Source organism: Chelonoidis abingdonii, chromosome 8 (assembly GCF_003597395.2).
Source record: "Chelonoidis abingdonii isolate Lonesome George chromosome 8, CheloAbing_2.0, whole genome shotgun sequence".
In the NCBI taxonomy this organism is placed as follows: Eukaryota; Metazoa; Chordata; order Testudines; family Testudinidae; genus Chelonoidis; species Chelonoidis abingdonii.
In genome coordinates, this window is record NC_133776.1 from 495,735 (window position 1) to 518,607 (window position 22,873).

The 22,873-nt window shown below is 41.9% G+C and overlaps 1 protein-coding gene and 1 long non-coding RNA gene across 31 annotated transcripts in view; one reads left to right on the plus strand and one right to left on the minus strand.

Moving 5' to 3' along the window:
- Nucleotides 1–22,873, minus strand: part of DLG1 (discs large MAGUK scaffold protein 1) — a 408,238-nt gene that overhangs the window by 350,941 nt on the left and 34,424 nt on the right. The window lies entirely within an intron of this gene.
- Nucleotides 1–22,873, plus strand: part of LOC142047248 (uncharacterized) — a 498,878-nt gene that overhangs the window by 79,808 nt on the left and 396,197 nt on the right. The window lies entirely within an intron of this gene.

The following is a 22,873-nucleotide window of genomic DNA, read 5'->3' on the forward strand; positions in this document are numbered from 1 at the left end:
AGTCACTATGCTCATATACTATCCAGGAGAGAGCAAAACAATTCTATATCGATCAGTGCGCCATATGAATAACCAAGTGAGATTCACATGTGCAAAACTTCAGGTTTGGCCCCTCAGAACATGAAAGATGGTATCATTATAAATAGACTGGCAACGCAGCGAGCACATCACACACGCTATGCCACTTAGCTGGCGACCATCAAACGCTTACACAAACCCATCTAGCAACTCCCCACACTCAGAGCAGGTGCACGTGACCCAAGCGGGCCTGAAATCAGGCCCAGATTACGGCCTGCGGTGAACCATATCCGCCTATGTCCAACGTCACGAACATCAGACGGGCATGTCCTGCAAATTTAAATGACTCTATTGTAGGTGCAACTGAAAGCTATGCTGGGTGCCAGCGAGATGAAAGAACAAAGCCGGTTTCACAATCAACCTTTTTTAACTGCTGAAAGTCAACGGCCCGCCACTCCTAGGCGCACATCTTTAGCAGCTATATATTTCGGCGTTCCAGAGGGGAGAGGGTTTCGCAACTTTGGCGACCAAAAGGTCTAACCTAGAGCCAGTTAACAGTGCTTCTCGATTTCCATCAGTAAATGGGATCTAATAACATGTACTAGAGGAAACTGAATGTCTCGGCAGGCCATCAAGCAGCGCGAAACCACGATAGTGCAGTGTGCCTGGAAGGAGATAAACACATTCAATATTGGTGAGAATAGGCTAGAATGAACAGCATATTCATTTGACAGGAGAAAGAGGAGCCATTTAGGATAGGGTTTCTCCAGAGTATCAGTAAGGAGCACCAACCTGCCAACACTGAATCAGGTGGCCTGATCCTCTTGTCACACATTCATGAGAGACTTTTTGTTGCTAGCATGAAAAGTCCTTCCCGGCGTTTGTTGAAAAAGGAGGCTGTACACATACTTGGTGATTGAAGAGGCCGAGAACTGTTATAATAAATCCACCAGAAAAGAACGGTATCAGAAAGCAATAAGCATGTTCTCTTTCGGGCATGCTTGTGAAGTCCAATTTGGATCAGACAGAACGCGCATGGCTGTTGAATTGAGTGATCATGGAGCACATGGTATCCTTCTCAACTGAAATGAGAATAACAAACTGGCTCTCGGTCAGACATAGTAATGGTCCAACTTCCACTATATGTTCCGAGGTGAGTGCCTTCCGGAGCCCCTCACCTTGGTGGCGGTCATCTTTATCTGCATCACCGACCTTTCTCTTTCCCACTCCTAACCTTCTGCCTCCACCGTGCGCCTTTGAGCCTGAGCCTTATGATCCATTTGACCAGTGGCCTTTCTGGGGTGACAATGGAAACCCCACAAGACCATTTCCAGGAGAAGATCCTCCCATCGGTCCACTGGCCTAGGCCTCCCGAGATCATCGGCGCAATGGGATGTTGGCCTACTCTATGTCGCGGATCCCTTTGCACTGAGCTTCGTGCGCATGCATCACTGAACAGCTGATCCGTGGCGCACGGGCACCTAGTGATGATGTGGGCGAAGAGAGGCTGCGCCGGACAAAGGGGACGAATAGGGTCCTAGCCCCTGCCTGACGCCAGCACCACAACTCCCTAATAGATCCCATTTCTAGCGAGTAGCTGTCGGATAATTCGCGTCTATTCGCCAAAAAGACCTCCAGAAGGAAAGCATAGTAAAAATATATATCCTGTTCCATGGATGCGACTTTCGGTAGGTGGTTCTGCTATCCTCCGAGCATGCCCACCAAAGATCGTGCCAGATGCCGTATTCCTGGAGATGATAAAACAAGAAGTACATGTTTAATAATCCTTGCATAGGGTTGTTAGTGCTTTGTGACCCAATCCCATCAGTCAGTAAGCTTTACCGGCACAAGACCCACCAGGGCTAAAACTGTGTGCGCAGGGGCCCTTAGCCAGACATTTTGTCAAGGTAGTTGGCCCCCGATATCCCTTACAGATTCAGGATCTAATTTCCTGGGCATGTCGCACCAGAAAGACCTGTGGAAACTCATGGGGTGAATCAGCTTGGTTGTCCCCTTAGCTGCACCATCAAATGCATGCGTGGTGGAAAGTTAATGGAAAACTTTGGGGCCATGTACGTATTCGTAAATGAACACTCCAATGACTGGGACGCTTAGTGTTGCAGGAGTTGGTTTTTGCCTATAGGGCTGTACCAACATCCAGATTAGGGTTTTCAGTCCATTATCGACCACTTGTGTATGGGCCATGCAGGTTAAGGGGGCAATTTAGCAGTTGGGAAGGGCAGCAATGGGGAGGTGGTTATACGCCTTTCTTCAGGAACTAAGCACTGGATTTGTAAAAGCCTACATTAAGCACCCTCTGACACTCCTTTAGTCGCTTGCTAAATGAAATCCTAAAGGATAATCAGACGAAGAGGCAAAAGGCCTGGTAGATGACATACCAGAGACAGCGTTCCTTCAAGGTAGGGGACCAGGTTATGGCTTGAAGGGCGGGCAACAAGGCGCAATAAGATGGAACGTGCGTTGAAGGGCGCATTCACAGTCCAGAAGAGGCGCCTGGGAGTCTGTCATATCACTATAGGGCAATCCGCTCCCACCTCTACCCTAAAGCGCCTAAAGTGTACGCTGTTAATTCTCTAAGGCCGCTTTATTTCAAAGACTTAAAGGTTTTCAGTTAACAGGGCCGGCAGGGAGGAGATGACGCTGGAGTTGGGTCGCGAAAGGTGTTTCTACTCGAGCTAAAAGGTGCCGGTGGCATGGAAGAGGTGAACTTTCCTCGTCCTCTGGACATCTGCAGCGACAAACAGAGACAGGAGCTGTGCATCTAGCTTTGGGCACCAATTTCTTCAGCCATACCAGGGCACTCGAAGGGGCATATGTCATATAGTTAGGTAGTATGGGTAGGGTTAAGAGTTTCTTTTACCAATGAACGGGTAAGCCAACAACACGTGACCAGAGGACCAATCAGAGAACTGGATTGTATAAGTCAGGCGGATTTATCGGGTGCTTGTTGTTCCTCGCTGCTAGCGTTAAAACAAGTTTCCTCGTAACTCCTCTTAATCTCTAAATATTCTATCGCAAGCCGTGTGATACAAGGAATTCATAATGTATTTGTCGGCTATGAGGAGGCTTTGTATGTATTTACAGAGTGGATTGCTGGTCTTTGTTGGGCTTCCCGGCCTGAGCACAAGCATTTGCTATTCGCAATCTTCTTTCATTCTACTAACAAGCGAGTGATGGTACAAACACGAACAAAGTAAAAAATCAGATATATGCTGCTTGTACTTACTGTGGTGATTGCTGTCTATTAAATGTGCATTTTTTAAATCAGAACGTGTATTCAGATTTTCTTAGTAGGGCCTGTTAATACAAGTTTTACCTGCAAGTGCATTGTCTGTATTGTACTCTTTTATATATAAAGCTTACTTTTTTCAAACTTGGAGTTTCTATTTTGCTAGTAAGCGGCTCCAGAGGACTCTCGCATGAACTCTCGCGTAGGTCTATGCACTGTGCGGCTAGATCAAATAACGCTGGCTGGAACCCGCATCCTCACGACTAGCAAACGGCATCAAAGGGACCAAGCGTACCTGTGGCTTATTTTCGTCCGTATCTAGATTGTCGCCGAGGGAGGTAGAAGATGTATCTCTTGGGAAGTCAAGAAACAGGTTATTTGGAGGTCCCGCACAGGGGAGGAGTGGGACACCAGAGAGAGGAAGGGGGTCGCCTATGCATATCCCTGACCTGTGGCAGCCTATCAGATTTAGCTGGAGATTAGCTTAGGGACTCAGCTAGTATCGTTATTATTGTAACTCTAATGTATCAAGCATCGAGGATTAATACTATGACAGGCTTACACCACTCCATTGAACAGTATGCTCACCCAATTAAGCACCCGCATCCTACTGGTGTTCCTTCATGCCAGCAGTTGTCTATAAACATGAGACTCTAAGGCATGTATAGATCGATATACTCGCCCTCTATGCAGTGCATGGCATTCGTCCAGTTGGTCTATCCCACAACGAGATGGAGAAATACGTTTGCATGGACTACGGCAGTAAAGCAAATGCTGTAACTCGTTCCCGCACAACTATCCAATGTTGACGCACCGATGAGCTTGGATGCTGCAGACTGCCCAGTTCCCCTCTACATTAATATAACCAAGGGATACTGGCAAGTTACCGCTAGCTGACCTGCCAAGAAAAGGTCAGCCTTCATCACCCTATGGGCAGGGTGTATGAATTTAAGGGGCTTCCGTCGGGCTGGCAAAATGCACGCCCCCTTCGCAAGACTTGTAGTGTCTCGCTAGCAGGTTGGGAGAAATGCAGTGCCTACCTCTGATGGGCGCATTTTTTCTGATTGCCATGGCAGAACACCTGGAGGACCTGGAAAATCTTCGAGCGGCTCAGCTAGCAGGACTAATCTGTTAAGGCTAAATATAAATAGGTCAATAGGCGATAGCTTACATGTATACCAGTGGGTCAAGGACGATAAATCCGCTCAGGCCAAGTGGGATCTATCCAAAACGGGCCTGTCGCCAAGTCAAAGAAACAGGTCCAATCGCTTCTTAGGGCTTGCGCGGATATTACCAGGGATTTTGACACAATAAGCCAAACGTGCGCCCACAACATAACGACGTGACCAGAAAGACAGGCCAAAGCAGTGAAGTGGACTGATGAGTGTCAGAAGGACCTTTACAGCAACTTAAGGGGCAACACTCATGTCGACGCCAGGGTGGATAGAGGCCCATAGACCTTTGACATAACATTCCTAATAACCACGAGGCATGCTGGATGTGTAGGAGCGTTTTAATGGCAGGAAGAAGCCGATCAAGAATTCATCCTGTCGGCGTTTCTCAGGCAAAAAACTGTCTGAGAGTGTAAGGCACTGTCCTATCGTGAAGAATGGGCTAAGGCCATTTTGAATGCCCTGGAAAGCTAGGCCGATACTTGAGGATTGTTTCGCAAGGCTACAAACGACCATGGCTGCGCTAAGTGGTTCATACTGCCAAGCGGAAACAACAAACTGCTTCGATGGAGTTTAGCTCTGCCGGCAAAGATTTTGATTTTGAATTTCCACACACATTCAGGAGGCTTCTACAAAGTGCTGTGCACTCTCCCACGAGAGTTTCCCAGCATGACACTGGTTAAAGAAATTTGTCGTGAAATGTGAAATCTGTAGTTTACATAATTAGAATGTATATGTAATATGCATGTGTTTAATTAATCGTATATCTAAAGTTCTAGGAAGAATTCACCGGGCTTATGTGCGTTCGCATCACTGTCTGAGTTGGAGCGTGTCAAAACAGATAGTTAAGGGTAATTCTCTGTTACCTGTAAAGGGTTAAGAGCTCAGTAAACGCTGGCTGACACCTGAGCAAGGACCAATAAAGGAGCAAGTACTTTCAAATCTTTGGTGGGGGAAGTCTTATTGTTTGTGGTCTTTGTTTTGGTTGTTGTTCGCGGTCTTGGGACTAAGAGGGACCAGACGTCAATCCAGGCTCTTCAAATCTTTCTGAATCAGTCTCTCATGTTTCAAACTTGTAAGTAATAACCAGGCAAGGGTGTTAGTCTTATTTTTGTTTTCTCAACTTGTAAATGCTCCTTTTTGCTAAGAGGATTTTACCTCTGTTTGCCATAACTTTGAACCTAAGGCGAGAGGGGGTTGCTCTGGGCTATATGAATCTGATTACCCTGTAAAGTATTTTCCATCCTGATTTCACAGAGATGATTTTTACCTTTCTTTAATTAAAAGCTTTCTTTTTAAGAATCTAATTGATTTTTCCTTGTTTTAAGATCCAAGGGGATTGGATCTGGACTCACCAGGAATTGGTAGGGGAAAGGAGAGGGAGAATGGTTAAATTCTCCTTGTGTTAAGATCCAAGAGGTTGGATCGGTGTTCACCAGGAACCTGGTGAAAAAGCCTCTCAAGGCAGCCCAGGGAGGGGAAGCTTTTGGGGGGACAGGAAGTGTTCCAGACACTGAAATTTCTGGATGGTGGCAGTGTTACCAGATCTAAGCTAGTAATTAAGCTTAGACGTGTCCATGCAGGTCCCCACACCTGTACCCTAAAGTTCAAAGTGGAGGAGGAACCTTGACAGCTTTACTCTTATGACAGAAAGTTTCATTGTACCCAAGGAGCAGTGCTGTCAACAACAGCATTCACCCTGGAGTTTTAGGCAATCTTTTTAAGTATCATGAACACAGGACATTTGAGTATGTTGAAGATATAGACCAAGATCTTGAACTCAATTCAATATTCTGTGAGAAACCAGTGTAGACAGTGGAAGATAGGTGTGATATGCTCACAGTAGCTCAGGTTGCTGAGGAGACATGCTGTGGGATGTTCTTCTCCCCCCCAAAAAAGTTAAATTAAACCAAAACACATGAAAGGCAGTCTACAAACACCCTCTTAAATCAAACTGGTAGATTAGTATTTTAAAAGCTTGTCATTCATTATTTTATTGTGGATCTCATACTATTTGATGTTTTTCTTAAAACCTCAATTACTGGGGCAAGTGACATTTTGAGAATCTCAGCTATCATTTAAAAAGTAGATTTCTAGCACTCATGGTTGCAGTGAAAAGCTTCAGTGTAACCAAAGTGTGATCTAAAGCGGGGCTGGCAAGCTTTCAGAATTGGTGTGGCAAATCTTCATTTACTCACTCTAATTTAAGGTTTCACATGAGAGTAATACATTTTAAGAAAGTCTCTTTCTATAAGTCTATAATATATAACTAAACTATTGTTGTATGTAAAGTAAATAAGGTTTTTAAAATGTTTAAGAAGCTTCATTTAAAATTAAATTAAAAATGTAGAGCCCCCTGGTCCGGTGGCCAGGACCCAGGCAGTGAGAGTGCCATTGAAAATCAGCTCACGTGCCGCCTTCGGCATGCATGTCATAGGTTGCCTACTCCTGATCTAAAGTCTCAAAAACCAGAACAGAAATATAAAGGAACTTAAAATTTATTACGTGGCTTCAAAAATTAGATTTTTCTTTTATTTTATTTTTAAGTCTCGTGACACTGGGGGGCTGACAATTTTTTGAACTCTTGGGATTGACAATACTAATGGTTATAGAATTTACAGTATTTTTTTTAAAATCACACTAAGGATGGAAAGAATTATTGAAAAAATGTCAGCCACAACTGAGAAGAGTTTGTTAGGAGCAAATTCAAAACAGTTTACCTAATTTGATCTCAGGGCTGGTCTACACTACAGGGTAAAATCGATTTTAGATACGCAATTTCAGCTATGTGAATAACGTAGCTGAAGTCGAATATCTAAAATCGATTTACTCACCCATCCTCACCGCGCGAGATCGATGTCCGTGGCTCGCCATGTCGATTCAGGAACTCTGTTGGGGTTGGTGGAGTTCCGGACTCGATATATGCGCGCTCAGGGATCGATATATCCCGTCTAGATTAGACGCGATATACCGATCCCCGAGCAATTGATTTTAACGCGCCGATACGGCGCATAGTCTAGACGTGGCCTCAGTTTGCTTCTGAGAGGTTTAGTATGCTGTCCTATCATACCACTTTGGGATGTGATTCAGGAGATTTCACAAGCTTGTTGGGATCAAGCATGGTCAGGATTTGAATGGGTGATCTCTTAGAAAAAAATGCTAAAGAAAATTGTAACAATGATTTAATAGGTAGCACTTCTGTGTCAAGGAATGGTGCCACTAGAGCTGCTGTGTTTTTTTAAATATCCAAGCAAGACTCTGACCATTTGTGACCATTAAAAATCTCATGGCACTTTCCATAAGGAAAGCTTGTCAAACTCCAGTATAGTCACATCTGAAAGTTGCACACACATCCCTTTCCTGTTGCACCAGCCAAAATTTTTCAACCAGATAAAGAAATTGCACTGTAACCTTCAAACGCTGCATTTTAGCAAGTTTTTTGTTGTTGTTGCATGTCTGTACTTGTTTGTCTTTTATCTATAACAGCAATTCTCAACCTGTGGGTCGGGACTCCAAAGTGGGTCATGACCCCGTTTGAATGAGGTCGCCAGGGCTGGCTTAGACTTGCTAGTACCCAGGGCTGAAGCCTGAACTCCACTGTCCAGGGGGGAAGCCAATACCCGAGGGCTCAGGTTGCAGGCCCCCTGCCTGAGGCTGAAACTCTGGCCCCCCTGCACAGAGCAGTGGGGCTCAGGCTTTGACTCTCCCACCCGGGGCCGTGGGGCTTGGGTAGGCTAAGGCTTCAGTCCCCACCCCCGCCACCCCCCGGGGTCGTGAAGTAATTTTTGTTGTCAGAAGGGGGTTGCAGTACAATGAATTTTGAGAACCCCTGGTCTATAAGCTCCTCAGAGCAGCGACTCTCTCTATGCAGTGACTAACAAAGACGTTGCATTATAGTTTTAGAAATGATGTAAAGAAAAACATGTTTGTACTTAGGTAGCATCTAAAAGCACCAGCTAGGATTGGTGCTTTTAGATGCTACCTAAGTACAAACATGTTTTTCTTTACAACATTCCTAAAACTATAATGCCGTTTTTTTGTTAGTCATTTTGTAACCACAGAAGTGCATTGCACAAATGAAGACAGTTCACAAAGCACTTCAGAATTCTTCAGGAGGAAAGTTGTTACATAAACCTAAGGTAGCCTTTTACTGTTATCACAACACTAACGACCTCCATTTACCATTATAGTATGTTCTATGTAAACAGCAGTAATATCATCAGCAAAATCAATCCGCTTTTCATCATAGCTCTTAAGATCATTTAGTTATTCACTATGCTTTCAAGGTATTGTAAATTATGAATAAAACACATTTAAACTCTTTAAACAAAGTTAATGTGGGAACAGAACTTACAGGATTTCTTCCCAGCAATATGCTAGAGAATGATTATTTAACATTACTGCAGCTGTCTTTCCCGAGTGGTGCCACCAGCATGGAATGGAGTATTAAAACTGTGTCTAGTCAGTTTTACATTGCTGATGCCAGAAAAGTGCTAATGTGCAGCAAAACAGGTATGTGTAACCACTGTGTACATTAATTATCCGCTGCTACTTACTTTTGGAGCTATGATGAAGAAATAATTCACCCTTGGAAGACAAGAAAAGCATGTGTAAACTGGTGAGAGGTGAGGGGAAACAAAGTATATTGAAACGATATGTATGGCTAGGAAAATGGGGAAGCAAAAGAATCCAACAAAAAATAGCCACAAGTACACTTTTGCAGTGTATGTATAAGCATACAGAAATTAAAGAAGTATACTATTTAAAAAGCAGTTTGAGAACAAAGAAGGCTTTGTTCTTTTTTAAAAAAAGCTGAATACATTTTACAAGATTTCAAAAGATTATCCAAGTGCCCTACAACTAGCAAAATGCTCAGTAGTTTAGCCACTTTGTCCATCCCAAAAAGACTCTCCTAGTTCAATGTACTGCAGTTATTTGAATGATGAAATTGTCTCTTCCTCTCCCCCGTCCCCAAATTAGGTCACCAAAGGTTTCAAAAGCTGAAACGTAGTAGAAACTGTGCATTACTGCAGGAATCCTGTGAATATATACACTTGTGTTTTCCTCATTTTGTTTACTTAAGGAGACATATGCTTAGGAAGCAGTAGAGGGCAGCATTTCTTCCCCATTATTTCAACTTACAATCCAGAAAAGAGTATTTTGCTCATTAACAGTAACTCTGGCATGGTTTTAATAATATCAAATGTGCAAAGATGACCATGTCTTCAAGATATCTTCAAGTCATCAGGGCCTGATGAAATGCATCCTAGAATACTCAAGGCGCTAACTGGAGATATCTGAGCTATTAACGATGATCTTTGAAAGATTTCTGAGTGGTAGCCATGTTAGTCTGTATCAGCAAAAAAAACTAGGAGTCCTTGTGGCACCTTAGGCACTAACACATTTATTTGGGTATAAGCTTTCGTGGGCTAGAACGCAAGACGGGAAAGATTCCAGAAGACTAGAAAAAGACAAATATAGTGCCAATCTATAAAAAATAATAAAAGGGAAATAAGCACTACCCAAGGAATTACAGACCAGTCAGCTTAACTTCTGTACCAAATGGAGCAAATAATTCAGCAAGTTGCAAACATCTAGAAGATAATAAGGTGATAAGTAGCAGTCAGCATGGATTTGTCAAGAACAAATCATGTCAAACCAACTTGATAGCTTTCTTTGACAGGGTAACAAGCCTTGCGGATGGGGTGAAGTGGTAGACATGGTACATACTGACCTTAGTAAAACCATAAGCTACCTAAATATGAGTCAAAAATGTAACACTGTTGCAAAAAAAGTAACCATCACTCTGGGGCGTATTAGCAGGAGTGTTGTAAACAAGACATAACAAGTAAATATTCCGCTCTACTCTGTGCTGATTAGGCTTCAACTGAAGTACTGTGTCCAGTTCTGGGCGTCATATTTCAAGAAAGATGTGGACAAACTGGAGAAAGTCCAGAGAAGAGCAACAAAAATGATTAAAGGTCTAGAAAAAATGACCTATGAGTGAAGATTGAAAAACAATTGTGCTTGTTTAGTCTGGAAAAGAGAAGATTGAGGGGGGACATGGGCATGGTTTTCAAGTTCATAAAAGGCTGTTACAAGGTGGTGGGAGAAGAATTGTTCTTCTTTATCTCTGAGGAAGCAGTGGGCTTAAATTGCAGCAAGGAAGGTTCAGGCTGGACATCAGGAAAAAATTCCTAACTGTCAGGGTGCTTATGCACTGGAATAAATTTGCTGCAGGAGTTTGTGCAATCTCCATCACTGGAGATGTGTAAGAGCAGGTTAGACACACACCTGTCAGGAATGGTCCAAATAATATTTAATCCTGTCATGAGTGCAGAGGACTGGACTAGATGACCTCTCAAGGTCCCTTCCAGTCTTACTATTTTATATGCTTAATGTTTTCAAGTTTATCTTTACAACAATTAGGTCCCACTCTTGGGACAAATGCACTTCATGTGCATGAGACTGGAATCTTTGAATAGCAGAATTCACCCCTTGGACCACATCTGTGCTGTGGCATGCTCTCATGCACCCACACATCCACTCAAGGGCATAACAGGGAAGGTGGCTGCAACCATCCTCAGTGTTCTCACGAGTTCAGAACCTCATGGTAAAAGGATTTGAAAAAGAACGGATAACAGGCAGGGCATCCAATCCACATGTACATCATCATCTCAAAGTAACCATTTTTTCTTTGAGTATGTTTTCTATACGGATCCCACTCTGGGTGACTGATATGCAGTGCCCCATTTGAAAGGTAGGAATGAGTCCTAACACTGCTCTACCAAATTTGGCTTCTAATTTTGTAACTAGATTGAGGACACAGTTTTAACAAAAGTAAGGGCATTACTGCAAGTAGCTGGCTATTCCAAAAAGCCTCTAATTCTTTGTTAACAGAGCCCATATTAACCATTCCATTATTTTGCCTGGGATCAACATTAGGCTAGCCTGTTTACAGTCCCATGGTCATCCCTTTTACCCTTTTGGAGTTATCAGACTTACACTGGCAGCCCTTCAATCCTTTGGAATTTCCCAATTTTTCCAAGCTTTTTTAAAAATTAACTTTAGCGATATAAAAATAATTCTCTTTTCATTATTCTATATCTGCAGTCCAAGTATTTGTGTGACATTACCCAGCATACAATCAGGACTAAAACAGCTGTCACCTTAGTACTCCAACCTGGGGTGCCATTTACACTACTTTGCTGTGAGAGCTACCATTTCTGGTCTGCTCTCACACTGACTCAAGCATGTAAGTTATTCCCACTTATGTTGCAGGAGTGCTGTAGACAGCCACTTTTGAATTACACTGCAGACCAACACCTGCAAATTCCTGGTCCCAGACTTTCCACAGAAATGTGTGTCTTGTACTGTCCAGTTCCCTCCTGGAGAATACAAGCTCATATAAAGTCCGTCCTTTTATTAATAGAAACAGACACGCACAAATCCTGTTATTCCAAATGGAGTTTTCCAAACACTTCAATCCAAACACAATGGTTTTGATAAAAGAAAGTTTATTAACTACAGAAGGATAGATTCTAAGTGACTACATGTAACGAGGCATAAACATCTGAATTAGTCACAAGAAAATAAAAATAAAACAAACAATGCCTAGATTAACAAGCTACAGGCTGCTCTACACTACGGGGGGAAATCGATCTAAGTTACGCAACTTCAGCTACTAGCTGATAAATTGACCCCCGCTGGATCAATCACTGCCTATCGATCCAGCCATTAGTGTAGACATGCCCTATGTGAACTTAAACCAAAGGTCTCTCATGACATTTCAGTAATCTTACTGTGTGAATTTCTTGCAGTCGGGATCCCTTCCCCAGTCCAATGCTGCTTTCTTTGTTCTTATAGTATCGTGAGTAGAGAGAAAGGGAGAGAATAATTTGGGGCATCTATTCTCCCTTCTTATAGTTCTTCCTCTTCTTTGACAAACATCTCTAGCTGAGATTCAGGGGACAAAGTCTCTGTAGATGGAAACCCCAAGCTGTTTCTTTGTCAAGATGTAGAATTTTCACCCACACCCTCTTTCCTGCCAAGGAATGGTCACTTAACCAGGTGATTTTGTTAGCACCTGGCTGGGGTGTCAAGTAGCCTTTTTGTATCCGAGGAACAGGTTTGTGACTGCTTCCCCCAGACCATGTTTTAGTAATTCAGGAGACTCTAATAACTTTACATACAACCTTGCTGAATATTCTACAAGGACAATAGTGGCCAATAAATTATGAGTTTTCAAATGATACCTCACAAGGCATACTTTGTACAAAATGCATCATAGTCCCGTAAAAGGGGTGAACATAGGGATACAAACTGTACAGATTTGGGAAATAGCAAATTGTGACATTAATGATAAAGATTGTTTTACAGCTGTTGAAAAGAAACACCTTTCTACCAAGGCATTCATAAATCAAGGATTGCATCAAACTCACTTGCATGGCTTTCCAGTAACGGCTCTACTGACCAGACATAAGAACATAAGAACGGATATACAGAGTCAGACCAATGGTCCATCTGGTCCAGTAGCCTGTCTTCCAACAGCGGCCAATGCCGGGTGCTTCAGAGGGAATGAACAGAACAGTTAATCATCAAGTAGTCTGTCCTCTGTATCCCATGCCCAGCTTCTGGCAAACAGAGGCCAGGGACACTCTAGAGTCGAGCATAGTTCTGCATACAGCAGTAAGTGAGCTTTGAAGCTATTTGGAAATTCAGTGCCAAACTGAAATATGGTTCTCTGAAATATCTTAAATCTATCTACAGTAACAACTGAAAACAACCCGCCCTTTCTGTTCCCCATGCAAGATAAGAAGTCTCTGAACTGGATGTCAGATATCCTTTTCCGGTATCTCTTACATACCTGTTTAACATGTAGATCATGTTTTTCCTCTTAACAGCAGCAGGGATAAGTGTAAGGGCACAAAGGGCAAAATTAACTATACAGCAAAGTGAAAGGAAAAAGGAGATACCTTTGACCTATAATGATGTACTGTTCCAAAGAGAATCTGGAATAGCAAGGAATTAACCTGGGTTAGGCAGAAGGAGCTTTCCACTACTGGGATCTTTAAGCCAAGAAATCTGTTTTTGTTTCGTTTCTGTGGGCATCCACCAAAGCTGACACTGCTACCTGATGTATATGGGTATGGGACCCCTAGAACAGTCTGACCTTCACATACACAACCTAATCTATGACGAGAGAATCAAAGGGTCACCTGTAATACCACAAGAATTCTAATTTTTTCTTGCAGACATCTGCTCTTTCGAGAGAGTTTCAGATGAGCGCCTGAGAAGCTTTTATGTACTTCCAGAAATATATCAGTCAACAGGCTACGGAACAATTCAATCAAAGGCAAACAAGATTCTTAAAAGAGGGAGATAGTTACTTGAAAGTTGAGGAGATCTGCCTGTATTGCCAACAAGCAGAAATTATACACAAACATGGTAGTTATTCTGCCTAACCTGAAGATAAAATCCTCACACTTGTCTAGGGGAAAAAAACCCCATTGGGAAAAACCATTTAAGTATTATTAAACACATTCACTTGGTATGCATATTTATTCCTCAGACTTAAAGACATACACATTGTCCAAAATAATAAGTTACCATACTGCTAAGTAAAACACCACCACAATAAATCAATTCCCCAGAATATAAACTAAATTAGCTACCACTTTCTGTATATACATAAATATATAAAAATATAAATATAATTGGAGATATACCCATCTCCTAGAACTGGAAGAGACCTTAAAAGGTCATTTAGTCCAGTCCCCTGCCTTCAGTAGCAGAACCAAGTACTGATTTTTGCCCCAGATCCCTAAGTGGCCCCCCTGAAGGACTGAACTCACAACCCTGGGTTTAGCAGGCCAATGCTCAAACCACTGAGCTATCCCTCCCCCCAAATCTTCCCCTTGACACAAGCATGCTTTTTGCAGCTTGTTTGATTTTTCATCTCCTACTGTGTTACAATCTTTGGACCAAGCCAATCAAAATGTACTACGGACATGTCACTGAGCTGGCTGGAGAGGAAAGAAGATCTTTTTAAAATCACAATTCTGAATTCAACTGTCCTATCTTCCGTGAATTTGCTTCCACAATTTTCCACCATTTTGAAGCCAGAAACCACAAACTTCTTTGCAAAGAGAGGGGGTAAAAAAAACTGATTCTTCAATTTTAAAAACTAGAAGAAAAAGAACAAACCTGTGGTTTATGTTCACTCAGCCATGTTTCAACCACTATTTTCTGTTCTTAGCTCAACAACTATGTTCTCCTTGGCTTAGATTCTATCACTTCTTTAATTTGTTCTTAAGTTTTGTCCTTATCTAGATCTAGCTCTTTGTTGTTAATTAAATCAAACTGGATTTCATCTAGACTGCAACAGTAGCATCAACAGCGTATAATCTGTTAAATCCTTATGAAACCTCCATCAATTGCTTTCATAAATTTAGTTCCTCTGTACAGAGTTCCTTGTTATATAAAACGTATGCCACGTGCTATGCTTTGATCAAAGACTTCCCCAATGCATAGCAAGAATTTCACTAAAGTTATGATAACTGGATGAAAGTGTAGAGACACACACATTTCCTAAAAATTACCCCAAATATCATTTGAAAGCTGGTACATTCATCCTCCTTTTGAAGTCAACCATGAGCCTAATGGTACCTACAGTGGAACTTCTGACGTTTCACAAAGTATTACATTTTTCTTAACAAGGCTTAAATAGCATACTAAACACTAACTGCACCTAAAAAGTTCTTATTTTCTTCATTTTATTTTTCCACTGACTAAATGGCCTCCTTATCAGACTCTCTCTGAATTCCTGGATGTTATCTTCAGCAATTTGGACACAATAGTCTGTCCAATGCATAGGCATCTTTTCAGATATAAAAATCAACAGCATGAAGAATGTAACTTTTCCCTGTTTAGATGCTTGGAATTATTATTGGGCCTTTGGCTGGAAGAGGAGAAATTCAGCCTTAACTTTCTCCTTACAGAATTCAGATATTTGGATTACCTGCTCGCTGACATTATGGGCTAGACTGCTCTATTGAATTGCTAAGGGAAGCTTGCAGAAGGTGTAGTTACATGGCATGCTCAGCTAGGCAACATACACATGCATGCACTCACGTCCTGGGTCTCACACACAAAATCCTCAGGCTGTCCTAAAAGGAAGGTCAACAGATTTTAATTACTGAAAATCCAACTCATGTGAAGTTCCCAGCAGTTTCTCAGAAGAAACACACACTAAAGCTCCCTTGTGGACAGCAGTGTGCCTAAAGCAGTACACTCAGACGAAGGCAAAAGAACTGAGATCGGAGCAGTGTTGCAGCAGCACAGCAGAGGAAGTCTGAACTTAAGAGGAAGACTGTTTAAGCCTGAGTTGTCTCCACTATGGAGAAATGAGCAGATCTATTCCTGGATGTAGTGGATGACCATATATGAGAAGCTTTTTTTGGTCCATAATTCTGTTCATAAGTGTCAGAATTGGTACATAAGAATACCATTTTTATAAAATCTGAAGTACAGGACCTTTTTACCAAAAAGCACAAAGTTTTCTCCCAACAAACATGATGGGTTATATTTTTGCCTATTCTCTGTAAAGTATATCAGGAGAACAAAACTATTCTCCAAGGTTAGGATTCTCTCAAAGATATATCTGGGATTGTTGGCTTTAATGACAGGAAGTATTTATAACTCTCTAATTTTAAAAACAACTCTAATTGTATAAATCACTAATTAAGCCATAAAGAATTAACACATTAATGAATAACCACCAAACTTTTTATGGAAATACTAGTCTTATCCTCAATGGAAAGTGATTTTTTTCATTTCACGAAAATACAAATTAGGCAAATTTCACAACATTCTTTGTACAAACTAAAAATGAGGTTTTATATGAATAAGCAGTCCCTCTTCTAGGGCAATGTGAGAAAATTAAATATCAGGAAATCAAAAGAGGATGCAATACTGCACGATCAGTTTACCAAACATTTTCAAGACAAATGGTATTTTTAGAAGACAGAAATCTGGTGGAATGCCTTAAATTTTCTCTGGAATGAAAGACAAAATAAGATTCATTTTGTGTTAAAAAAAAGATCTCTATAGTAAAAAAAATTCTCCAATTTCTTGATTGTGTGGTATGCTGACCTGCCAAGTGTCAAACATTCAGATGATACAGGATTTGGCACCACTGACGGATTTGTGCTCATCTTAGGTAAAATGACAAGGTGATTGGCTGGTGCCTCTCTCTGTATGATTCACGAGTGGCTTAAGAGAGGATTCATACAATTTCGCTGGGTGTGAAGCTCCACATGCTGATTTTCAGGCTGAGTGATCACAACACTTGGAGGAAAAAACAGTTACCTTCCGGTAACTGTTGTTCTTCGAGATGTGTTGTTCATGTCCATTCCAATCAGGTGTATGCAGACGCATGTGCATGACAACCAGAAGATTTTTCCCCGAGCAACATCCATTGGGTCGAACTGGACACGCCCTAGGCACGCCTTCATGGCGCTCAATATAGAGGCCTGCCAACCCACCGCACCTGCAGTTCCTTCTTGCCAGCTACTCTGGCAGAGGAGTAGATGGTGGATATTGGAATGGACATGAACACCACATATCGGAGAACAACGGTTATGAGAAGGTGAGTAACCATTTTTCTTCTTCGAGTGCTTGTTCATGTCAATTTCAATCAGGTACGCCCAAGCCTAAGTTTCGGAAGCGGGGTTGGACTTCAGGTACCCACTGACTGGAGCACTGCTCCACCAAAGGTTGCATCGTCTCTGGCCCGCTGGGTGACCGCATAATGTGTGGTGAAAGTATATATGGAGGACCACATCGCAGCTCTACATATTTCCTGGGTCGGAACTTGTGCCAGGAACGCTGCTGACGACGCCTGCACCCTAGTGGAGTGTGCTGTGAGTGGAGGGGCAGGCACCTCTGCCAAGCTATACCATTCACAGATGCAGGACATGATCCATGATGAAATCCATTGGGAGGAGACTGGAAGACCCTTCATCCTGTCTGCCATGGCCACAAACAGTTGAATGAACTTCCTAAACGGTTTCATTCTTTCAATGTAAAAGGCTAGCACTCTGTAAACATCCAATGAGTGCAGCCTCAGCTCCCTGCCACTCGAGTGCAGCTTAGGATAAAACACCGAGGAAGATGTCCTGGTTGATGTGAAACTGGGAGATAACCTTCGGGAAGAAAGCTGGATATGGCCTGGGCTGAACCTCGTCCTTATATAACACAGTGTAAGGGGGCTCTGACGTTAAGGCCTTGAACTCAGACACTCTCCTGGCTGCGGTTACCGCTACCAGAAACACCTTGGCTTACTATCAGGCCCAGGGTACCCCTTTGACGGCTTCTAGGTCAGTGGCCTTGGAACATCACCCTTCCCGGTCACCGATGGACAGACCTACCCCATGTGTTACAGAAGCGACATTCTCCAGACCGCCCCCTCATACTACAGAGGGGACAGCAGAACTGGCTCCAGACCCACCCATAGCCCAGGTCACATCCGACTGTGTCAGACCAGTGGAGAAGTCCAGTGCAACCCAGGAGCAACCTGGGCAGATAGAGGCCCAGATTCAATGCTCTAACATGGAAGCTGAAGTACTATGTGGAACCAAGGAGCTTCTAACTGGAACTAGCCTTCGTATCTGACTTCTCCTGTGTGACTCCATCAGAGACCAAGACCTCGTGGATGAAGAGGGATTTTTAGGCCTAGAAAAATGAGAGGTATCCAACCTGTGTCATTTGCAAGGTAGTAGAGATAGAGAATGACATCTTCTCTCCATTTCCCTCTGAGAAGGGGAGACAGCAATATCCAGGGGTGCACTCCCAGAGAGTCACGTTTGAACCACCGCATCTGGGTTCCAAAGCAAGGGATAGTGCCACTTCTAAAAGATGGCGTTGGAGTCGTACCTCCCTGGATTTTCTTAGTTCTGCTTTTAAAACGCCTGCAGATTAGGCACCTATCCTTAATGCAACCCCCTCTCAGGCACTATAGGCACCATGAATGAGGGTCACTGACTTGCATAGTCTTATTACAGCACTTAAATTGAAGAGATGTAGGCATATCCCAGTACAAAGCATCAAAGATGCTAAGCACATGTCCAAAATATAAGAAAAAAAATGTAATGAATACCACTAACACTATAACTATACTAAACTATTTACAAAAGAACTTAGGAAAGTATTTTCAACTGGGGTGGGAGGGGAGTTGAGTGACAAGACCCAGATTCATAGATGCCATTGCCAAAACGGATCATTGTGCTCATCTAGTCTGGCCTCCTGTACAACACAGGCCATAGAACTTCCTCAGAATAATTCCTAGAGCACACCTAGTCCCACCGCCTGTGGGCAGTGAGAAGGAACTGAAGTGGGGTCATACAGCTCCCACCCCTTGTATCGTGGGCTGGCAGCATCAGTGTAAGGAGAGCGCAAGCACAACTCCAAAGCATACCGTTAAGAGGGAAAAAATCTCCAGCTTTGGTTCACTGGGTGCGCATATACCTGAAATGGAATGGATATGTGCAATCACTCATTTCAGCTATATTTGAATGACAAAGTTTTGAAAAATGTCTTTTAATTTTGATCATACAAATAGGACATTCTACTCCTTTTCTTCTGCAAACAACTATATTCAGTGCCACACCTGATCTTGAAAACTCAAAAACTGATTTACTACATTTAAGGTGAACGTGAACTCTATTTTGCTATTAAACTATTGAAAAGGTTGCTATTTTAGAAGCAACATCTGTTTGTCACTACAGTGTTTCCTAACACTTCCTTCAACTTTACACATGTTGAGTCAGATATATTTACATCTTGATATTTGATAACTAATCACCCACTTGTGGTATTGATCAGCAGCTTTCACATTTACTACAATTAGCAAGAGAAAGCCATTTAGTGAACGCATGTGCAAATTCTTTAAAATAAAAGTAGCTTGCCAGCATTTTATAAAACTATGCTAACAGTAGGGCCCTACCAAATTCACTATCATAGGATTTTAAAAATCGGAAATATCATAAATTTCAGCTATTTAAATCTGAAATTTCACAGTGTCATAACTGTAAGGGCTCTCACCCAAAAAGGAGTTGTAGGGACGTCACAAAGTTTTGTAGGGAGGGATTGCAGTACTGCTACCTTTACTTCTGCACTGCTGCTGCCTTCAGACCTGGGCAGCTGGGGAATGGCACTTGCCGGCTAGGACCCCAGCTCTGAAGGTAAAGCCACCACCATCATCAGTGCAGAAGTAAGGACGGCCTGGTATGCTATTGCCACCCTTACTTCTGCACTGCTGCCCGCAGAGCTGTGCCCTCAGTCAGCAGCTGCCTCTCTCCAGCTGCCCAACTCTGAAGTGGCAGCGCAGAAGTAAAGGGTGGTATAATATGGTATTGCCACCCTTTACTTCTGTGCTGTTGCTGGCAGGACTCTGCCTTCAGAGCTGGGTGCCTGGCCAACAGCCGCCACTCTCTGGTCGCCCGGCTCTGAAGACAGTGCAGAAGTAAGAGTGGCAATACTGCAACCTCCCTAAAATAACCTTGTGACCCCCTGCAACTTCTTTTTGGGTCAGGACCCCCAATTTGAGAAACACTGGTCTCCCCTGTGAAATCTGTATAATATATATTTTCCCCCTGTGAAATCTGTATAGTATAAAGGTAAAAGCACACAAAAGACCACATTTCAAGGGGAGAGACCAGATTTCACAGTCTGTGATGCATTTTTCATGGCCAGGAATTTGGTAGGGCCCTAGTTATCAGATACATTGACCACCTTCCATTTGCTTCTAGACTACCTATTTTAGTCCTAACAACTCAAACGTCATCACGCCTCTACTCCAACATCCTATAATAGCTGATCCTAGAAAACCTGTCTTTTTTCATTACCTTGATACTGACAGTTCTGAGAGGGACGTCATCAGCAGAAGGACTCACAAGCCTGCAATCATTCAGGAAGTACAAGAAAATTTCTTTAAAATAGATGGGTGCTTTGACAATTAAATAGCTCCATTTCTGAAGCATGTGCCTGGACGAAAAAAACACTGACGTTGCTGCAACAAATTACAAACAAATGTATATGTTATCTTTAAGCAATATGGCAAATAGCACTGTACATCTGTTCAGTTTATAGTTAAGAATCATATGACGATACACCTACCACTACTTTGATTCTAAAAATCTGTACTAAATGCCAGAACATATGTATTTGAGTTACTTTTTAGAATTTATGCAAAATAGCTATTATCCTGCATAACAGTGTTACATTACTAATATAACAACACTTAAAACTCACACCTGTTTCATTGGAAACAAACATTAATGTTACTGGATAAGTAAGATAAAGTTGACTGCTCAAGAGCAAGTTTCTTATGCAACAGAATTTGAAAAAAGATACTTTATTTTAAAGCATACAGTGTAATCATACAAAATTGAAAGCTATTTAAATATCATCGCTTTAGCTCAACCCACATGCCTGCTCTTAAAGAGTATCCATGGTTGCAGTGATGCAAATATGCCTACCTAACGCGCAGTGTGCCCACATAAGGAGAACCAAATTCACTTTGATTAATCTTTTAGTACCAACTTCCAAAGCTAAAGCAAAGCAAGTTGGTAAGCCTTAAACATACAAAATAGTAGTATTATAAAAAAACAACTTGCCAGCCAAAGGGATAGCTCTTCATTCTGAACCAACAGGAAAGTTAATCTGAATGATCAAAGATCATCATTCAAATTTCCAGAGCAAAGGAAAAATAATATTCAGTTCTTCAGAAAAGTGTGAGCTCGGTAAAGGAGTTTTTCTTCTGTTTCTACAAACATTAAAAAGCTGTAATTATTTCAAACAAGGTTTCCTAGAGGCAGAGAGACCAGAAAAGTACTTATTCTTCTTTCCAAAAATGTTGTTTTAAACCAGTTTCAAAGCTGCTCCAACCACTTTGATTATGTTCATTTAGTTTTACTTCCAGGTAAGAGAATCTATATAATGTTTATAACATTAAAGAACACATATTACATCTGTACGTACACACTACTAAAACTTATACATGCACACATTTGTATGGAAGCAACTGGTCCCTTGTACAGTTATCCTCAAGTAAGATTACTGAACTTAAGAGAAAAGAAGGCCAACTGGGGAATTATTTATTTGAATGAACTCTGCTTAATTAAAAGTGTAACAGATGCAAATACTGTCTCTTGTACTGGCGAGCAGGTTTGACAACTGTACAATACATAATACCAGCAAAAGGCCAGGACACTCCTGTGACTATTACTTAGACTGTAGCTCTTTGGGACAGGTAGGACTGTCTCTTTGTAATGTTTTTGTACAATGCCTAGCACAATGGGGTTCTGGTCCATAAATGAGGTTTCTAAGTATTATAGTAATATAAATATCACAAACACCACATCACACCTAGAACTTCACATTCACCAGTGAAAATTTGATAAAAACTTACTTTCTCCAAATGTGCCAGGAAGAATAAACTCCTGAACTCTTAGGACATGTCCACACATCTCTGCAGCGATCGATCCAGCAGGGGTCGATTGACTGTGTTTACTGAAGACACGATAAATTGACCACCGAGTGCTCTACCGTCGACTCCAGTACTCCACCGGAGCGAGAAGCAGAAGCGGAGTCGACGGGGGAGCATCAGCAGTCGACCTACCGTAGTGAAGACACTGCGATAAGTAGATCTAAGTACGTCAACTTCATCTACGTTATTCACGTAGCTGAAGTTGCATAACTTGATCGATCCCTCCTCTCCTCCACACCCTCCTCCATGTAGACCAGGCCTTAGAAGCCAACTGCAGCCATAGGAGACTCTCATAAGCCCACTCAAGAACCGAACAGACAAGCAGAAAAACTGTTTCAAGAGAGGGCCCTGGTTGGCTCTTCACTATAGTGATATACAAACACAAGTAATTCTACAGAAGTCAGTAGAGTTACTTGGGATTAAAACTATGTATTCTAGATGAAAATTTGGCCCAGGATGACTAAGTAGGTAAATCAGTCCTCAACTTCTCATTTGACAAATTGTTGTCTCACTCTTCTGAGTGACTAGAGAAAGGATAGTAAATCCTTGCCTGAGAGAACTAAAGTTAAAAACAAATGATCTCTGTTAAAAGAGCTAGCCTATGTGTCCAAATATATTATTAGTTACTATGCAAAAATATTCTTACCAAATTCTTTATTAAGTATAGTAAAACAAAATAAACATATGGAAACTAATATCCAAGTAAAGGAATGAAAAGCTTATGTTTCCTATCATTCTACTTTAATAAACAGTCTAAATGAAAGAACAATGGCAGAAATGCACCAACTGTGAATTTAATTAATCAAACTTGGGACTTTACACCAGTATGTGTTTTATTTTTGACAATACTGAGCTCAGTTAGACATCAAAAGAAAAGGCATCTGG